Below are 7,500 nucleotides of genomic sequence, written 5' to 3'. Positions count from 1 at the left end.
CCAACTCTCGCTTCCCCCCAAACCCCCAACCCATGTCCTTACTTTTACCCCCCCACCCTCAAATACCCTAACCCTTACCCCTCAGATGCTCTCACCTCTTACCCCCGTCCCCTTAACGCCTCTCCTACCTCCCAGCCCCCCCAGACATCCCAGTCCCCCTACCCCCTGTTCCCCCTAACCCCTCTTCTTCCCCCCCTCCACCATCCGAAGGCAAAGCAGCCCGAGTCGACACGCTCGATAGATCCTCGCAGCGCGCGCGGAGACGAGACTGTACGGCAGAGATAAATGACCTTCTTTGTGAGAGGCACGGGAAGGTAACATCCATTACCTGGGGCTCTACAACTGGGGCGCCGTACCTGGGTCGCAGCTGTGCGGGCGGCGGCCTTGATCAACAGCTGGGAAGGGAGGAGGGGGGAGATATCGTTGCTGTTTATTCGTCCTGTGTGGTCGTGTGTGCCTGTGCCTGAACTGCTTGGAAATATTCTTGTGCACTGCATTGAGAGGAAGGAGAGAGCTCATTCTGTGTTTTATTTGTGTGTGTATGTGTAAGAGAGGAAGAGAAGGAGAGAGAGAGAGAGAGAGAGAGCATTTATATTTTTAGTTGGGGGAGGAATGAATTTGATTTGTAATTTAGGAACGCAAGGTGAGATTAGCAAAGTTTGCAAAGGGCGTGGTTGTGTATGTTTGTTGAATGGATTACCTGCTGTTCATTTAATGCAGGTTACCGGGAACGGGTGTAGTTGCATAATTTATGCCTCGGAGTAAAGCAGTTTGTCTTACCCAGAAGAAATTACTGAATATAAAGTGACATTATGCTACATTATCTTAGGTCCCTTCGTGGGCGGTCCGCAGCAAAAATGAAAATCAGTTACCTGCTCATTGATTTTGTTTATCGGCGATTCATTCAGTCGACAGCCCATTTTGCGTGTTGTTATAGACATAGGCTTATGCTTGTTCAAGCATTCACAGCCACCTGCTGTTGCATTGCAACTTGCAACCACAGTCGTAATCGCACATTCGCCAGCAAAGTTCGCAACAACATTTGCAACAGATGCCACATCGAGAGAGGGAGAGAAAGGAGAACAGAGATAAGAGGGAGAATGTGAGAGTAAAGAGAGAGAGGGATGGAGGGAAGGAGAGAATGTGAGAATAAAGAGACGAAGAGAACGGTGAACAGAGAGAGAGGGGGAGAATTTGAGAGTATTTATATATATATATATATATATATATATATATATATATATATATAGAGAGAGAGAGAGAGAGAGAGAGAGAGAGAGAGAGAGAGAGAGCGGGTTGTTAGTGGGTAAGAGTGCGGGTGGGAGGGCGAGCAGGAGAGAGAGGGCGGGTGGGTGGGTGTTGAAAAGCCTCATTATCGGGCGCTTGCTTGAGAAATGCGAAGAGAGGGATTAAAATAATCACGGAGATCGGCCGCCTCGAAACTCCGGCCGGGCTGCGTTTCGTGTGTTTCAGGGAGGAGCTTTGGCTGCCTCGCTTTCACATGGAATTCGCTGTTGTTGCGATAATGGCGGTGGTGATTTTGATGAACATGTTTATTTCTAATGTTGATTTTTTTTTATTATCGGTATTGGTATTTCGGAAAGCCATTTTGGCCACTCCGCTTTCACTTGGACTTTGATGTTACTGTGTCAGTGCGATGGTGATTTTAATTAGGATGAATATTTTTAATGTTGATGTTGCTATTGATGTTATGATTATTTTTGTATTAAAGAAATTATAATTAGAAAGGAAAATAATAATTTAAATAGATTATTATTGCTATTGTTGGTGTTGCTGTTGGTATCACTTTTGTTATTATTATCGTGGCTATTGTTGGTGTTATGAGCCAAACTGAAAAAATAAAAAAATGAAATGGAAAAGGAAGAAAGAAAGGTTTGTTAGGAAAGACAGTGAAATAGAAATGGCACAGAAGAAAAAGATGTGGAGATGAGAAGAGAGAATACAGAGAGAGAGAGAAGAGAAAGAGAAAGAAACACTGCCTATGCATGGGTCTTTCCTCTTCCCTCCGTTCCATTGATGGGCGACGCTTGTTTAAAGAAGTTGATGTTTTTTTTTAACCCTGCGGAGGAAATACTTGGTCTACGGCTTGCTTTTGTTTGGAGGAGTTGCTTGAGTGCAAGATTTACCGGAGGAGTAAGGAGAGTTTTGTAGCTAGTGATTAAGGAGAGGGAAGAAGGGCTAGGAGGCTAGGAGAGATGGATTGAGAAAAAGATGGGAGGGGGAGAGGGAGGGTAAGAAATAGAGAAAGGGGGGTTAGGAGTAAATTTGAGAGGGAGAGGGATGGGAGGGAATAGCGAGAAGAGCTAGAAATAAATTCCAGAAGGAAAGAAGGAATAAGAGAGAGATGGGATAGAAGTAGCCGATGTGTGTGTGGGATTCTCTGCGAAGAATATTTTTCTGCTGATATTTATTATCGTTGGCTCTGTGTATACGTCTGTCATATATATATATATATATATATATATATATATATATATATATATATATATATATATATATATATATATATTATATTAGTGTGTGTGTGTGTGTGTGTGTGTGTGTGTGTGTATGTGTGTTTATGTATATATGTGTGTGTGTGTGTGTGTGTGTGTGTGTGTGTGTGTAAGTCAAAAATGGATTAACATATTAGCTTGATCATTTTATGTATGTATGTATGCGAAGTAAGCTGAATGTACTACGTGTATGCGAGTAAGCCCTTCCTCCCTCTCGGGCTAAAGTATCGGCAAGCCTCGACGGCACCCTTCGGCAGCACCTCGTCGAAGCCTATACACTAAAGTGGCACTGGGTATTCGAAGTGCCCCGCGAGGCCTGAGGGTCGGCCCCTCCCGTCGGGGCTGCAGAGCGAAGGAGATGGATTGAGCCGAGGTGCCTGGTTCAGGGCGTCGTCGCGGGGTCGTGACCTGGTTGAAGATCAGGTCGGGAGATGTACCCGTATGTTGATTTGGTGATGGCTTTTAGCTAAAGGGTTGATTTAGTGATCGCGTGACGTATGGTTCGATTTAACCATGGCAGTGCTTGTATGTCGGTTGGGGATTGGAATGTGTTGCATGTTGGTGACATTTATCGTTTATTATTAAGAATTCATTGTTTTCTCGAATTTCACAGGTTTGGTCTCTTTGTTGACTTGATTATTTTTGGTATTATTTTGGATATTTTCTCGTTTGAGATTTACACCTATTATCATTGAATCATTTTTTTTTTACGTTAAGATATTTTTCCTTTACGGGTAGAGAAAGGCACCAAAAGGGAAACGGGTGCGAGAGAGAAATTTCATTTTTCCCACGGCCGTAATGACAACTGTCACACAAACTTATATGTAAAAAAAAATGATAATCGGAAATAAAGTCAGGATGGACGAATCTAATCCATTTCTGGAGTGGAGGTCCGATTTTTTTTGACGTTTCGCAATTCATCTATTTCATTTTTCATTTTCATATTCTTTCCCCTTGATTATGTCCGAGAAAATTATATATATATATGTTCTCTCTCCACTTCCTTCTCCTCCCCCCCCCCTCTCTCTCTCTCTCTCTCTCTCTCTCTCTCTCTCTCTCTCTCTCTCTCTCTCTCTCTCTCTCTCTCTCTCTCCCTCCCTCTCCCTCTCTCCCTCTCTCCCCCCCTCCCTCCCTCCCTCCCTCCCTCCCTGATTATACTTTAGTAAAAACGCAAGAACAAATGAATGTTAGATTTTTCTGATATTTAACGGGATTCGGAAAGTGGTTTGGGCAAAGAGTACAACGAATGGAGTGTTTTCCCTTTGGTCATTGAATTAATTTCCTTTATTTTTTTCTGAAATTTTAGGTTTGGATTCTCTTTGAAAAGACTGTAGTCATTTTATTTTCCTCAGATAAGTTTCGTTGATTTTTTCTACCTTTTTCTATTTGGATTCTATTTTTAAAAAATGTATATATATATTTGTTTTATGTTCGATTTTTCTTTGCATCTTTTTGTTTATTTCCTGCAGCAAGTCCTTTTGTAAGATCACAAGGTTACTGTTAAATTTTTAGTGATCTCATTTTTGGAGGCTGTTCCGGGCTATAGTCAGTAACAAACAGAGTAAGTAAATGCACCTTTATTTTTTTGTGGGGGGGTATAAAAATGGAAGAAGCAGAATATTCCTGCAGGAAAGAGAAAATATGCAACATACGAGAGTTGAAATTGGGATGAGGGAAGAGAACTTTAGATGAGGAAGAAAGACACGAGAGAAAAGGTTGTAAATTAAGGCAGGAAAAAAAGATGGAAAAAGAAGAGGAGGAGGAAGGGAGAAGATAGAAAGCAAAGAAAGCGAAATCCAGAAGATATAAAAGAGAAGAAGGAAGGAAGAATTAAACGAATAAGTAGAAGCAGAAAATAGAAAGACGAGATGGAAAAGACAGACGAAACTGTGCGTCGGAAAACATTGGACGCGAACGAAAGTTTATTCCTGAGTGACAGTTGATCGCTTTTCTGCCGTGTTTATGGGACGACGCTCGAGTTACGCTTGGGTTGGCCGGAAGGGGAGGAGGAGGATATGGAGAAACAGGAGAAGAAGGCAGGAGCAAGACGGGGATGACATGAAGGAGATAGAGGAAGCAGGAGGAAGAAGAGGTGGAGATGGAGAAAGAGGAGGAGGAGGAAGAGATAAAGAAGGAGGAGGAGGGAGTAGTAGTAGTTAGGGAGGAGGAGGAGGAGGAAGTAAGGAGGAGGAAGAGGAAGTTGGGAGAAAGAGGAGGAGTTAGGGAGGAGAGGGGAGGGAGGAGGTGAGGGGAGGGAGGAGTTAAGGAGACAGTAAGGTGGAGGAAGAAGAAGAAGAAGAAGTGGGAGGGGAGGAGGAAGAGGATCAGAATATATGATTTCCATATGTTTTTCTTTTTCAGTGTGGGTTGTTGGATAGGTATTCAGATTTGGGTTTGTGGGTATCTGTGCGTGGAAATTTTCAATTTTGTTTATAAATCATCGAGAGGAGAGAATGCAGTTGCATAACAAAACCAAAATTAGTGAAAATGGAGGGATGGGATGCAGTTACAGATCATTTGATTCAACTTTGAGCTGTTGGCTATTGAATCCATAAGCCCACGTGTTCCTTCGTGCTTTTTTCAGCGCCAAGAATCCTTCTTATTTGTTTAAGAATTTGTTTTCTTTTATTCTCAAGCAATATTTTTTTTTCATATCGAGTCACATCCAAGAAGACACCCTCGGGAATCACAGAAAGTCTCAACATCGACTTTGCCCGTCGAGGGAGAGACCAAACCGCTGCCAAAACGAGTCTCTCTCTCTCTCTCTCTCTCTCTCTCTCTCTCTCTCTCTCTCTCTCTCTCTCTCTCTCTCTCTCTCTCTCTCTCTCTCTCCCTCTCCCTCTCCCTCTCCCTCAATGTCTTTCCCTCTCTCTTCCCCCTCTCTCTCGCTCTTTCCCTCTTTCTTCCCCCTCTCTCTCTCTCTCTCGCTCTTTCCCTCTTGCTCTCTCTTTCCCTCTCTCCCTCTCTCCCTCCTTCTATCTCTATCTCGAAATCAGGGCATATCACCATATTCTTCTCTTCCTTCTCTTCTCTTTCTTTCTATTTTTTCCTGATGCTATACCGATCCCCCCCCGTCTTTCCTCACTTCGCCCTGTGAGATGGAAGAGAAGCATTATCGTTTCTTCTTGAGGCTTCGGTGTTGGGAGAGGGTTAAGGAAGGGAGGGAGAAAGCGTGGAAAGGAAAAGAGTGATAATACGGGAAAGGAAGGGAGGGGGGAGGGAAAGAAGGGGAGCAGGTGAAGGGGAAAGGAAGAGAGGGTAAGGGGGAAGGAGGAAAGGAAGGGAGGGGAAGGGGGAAGGAGGAAAGGAAGGGAAGCGGGAGGGAGGAGGAATAGGGAAAATAAGGCAGTGGGGAAGGAGAAAGGGAGGGAGGGAGGGAAGACGAAATGAAGAGTGGAAGGAAAGGAGGGGGAGAATTACATGTCAATGTTTCTCTTATTATTCTGCCTCATTTTGAGTATTATTCTCCTGTGTGTTTATATACATTATAGTCACACTTAAGATTGCTTGATTATTCTTTTAATTCCATTACATTTATTCTGTCTGACCTAGATTTGGACATCGTAGGGATATTAAGGCTCTTTCAGTCTTATACATGATTGTAACCAAGAACTCACATCCCCATGTAAGTTTTCACCTGATTTTTATCAACCTGCAAGGATTACTAGAATTTCTGTAAGCCTCAGTTCAATGACATGTGAGTCCATCGTCTGCATCTATATTTTCTTGATGCTTTTTTACTGCTATTTGTAGACTTTGAAATAGATTGCCTTCAGAGATTGTAACTCATGATAATATGTTTTTATTACGGAAATGGGTGAGGATTTTCTATCTTCTCTTTCTCTCTTAACTGTGTTAAGACCTGAACTGACACCTTTGATGGTGCAGTTCTTGAATTGTTCAGTGTGGCTCTTTATATGGCTTACCATAATAAAGATAATAATGATTATGGAGAGGCAAGGAAAGGAAGAAGGTAGGGGGAGAGAGGATAATGGAAGTAAAGGGGAGGGAGACGAGGCGAGACAGCACGGGAAAGAGATGGGGAGGGGAAAAGAACGGAGGGTGTAACTACAACTACAACTACGAGGAAAGGGGAATGGGAGAGAGGAGAACGAGAGAGGGGAGGCATAGTTAGAAGTGGGTCAGGAGGAAGGAGAAGAGATGCCTTGCAGACGGAGGAATAGGAGAAAAGAGGAAAGGAAGACAAGACGAAAAAGACATGAGGGGAAGGGAAGAGGAGGAAACATAAGAAGGAGAAAAAGGAGGATGGAAGAGAAACGAGAGAGTGAAGATGCAACTAGAAAGGGGGCGTAGGGGAAGGAGAGAAAGAGGGCAGAAGAAAAAGGAGAAAGTGACAGATGAGTTTTGTTACATACAGATGGCTCCACGTGTGCTCAGCCACCAAGGAGTTTGTCACTTGGCCCTAGTGACTGCGGCTGATTTCGCCATTCTTGAATTTGTTTTTCTTTCTAATACTATTAATATTGACATTGTCATCATTCTTATTTATATTATGATTATTAAGTTGTTACTAAAATATTAATAACATCAAAGGCAAAAAAGCAGTAAAAATTAAGCTTTCAAAAAATCAAGGAAAAGGGTAAACAGGTGAGATAGGTAAGACTAATATCCGACTCCTCGGTGACTAAGCACTTGTAAGAGCCATCTATTCTCTCTCCCTCTCTCTCTCTCTTTTCTCTCTCTCTTTTTTCTCTCTCTCTTTTTTCTCTCTCTCTCTCTCTCTCTCTCTCTCACTCTCTCTCTCTCTCTCTCTCTCTCTCACTCTCACTCATTTTTTTCTCTCTCTTTCCTCTCTCTCTCTCCTTTTTTTTTCTCTCTCTCTCTTACTTCTCTCTCTCTCTTCTCTCTCTCTCTTCTCTCTCTCTCTTCTCTCTCTCTCTTCTCTCTCTCTCTCTCTCTCTCTCTCTCCTCTATCTCTCTCTCTCTCTCTCTCTCTCTCTCTCTCTCCTCTCTGTTTCTCCTC

The sequence above is a fragment of the Penaeus monodon genome, chromosome 8 (genome assembly GCF_015228065.2).
Source record: "Penaeus monodon isolate SGIC_2016 chromosome 8, NSTDA_Pmon_1, whole genome shotgun sequence".
NCBI lineage: Eukaryota > Metazoa > Arthropoda > Malacostraca > Decapoda > Penaeidae > Penaeus > Penaeus monodon.
This window is presented reverse-complemented; position numbering follows the sequence as displayed.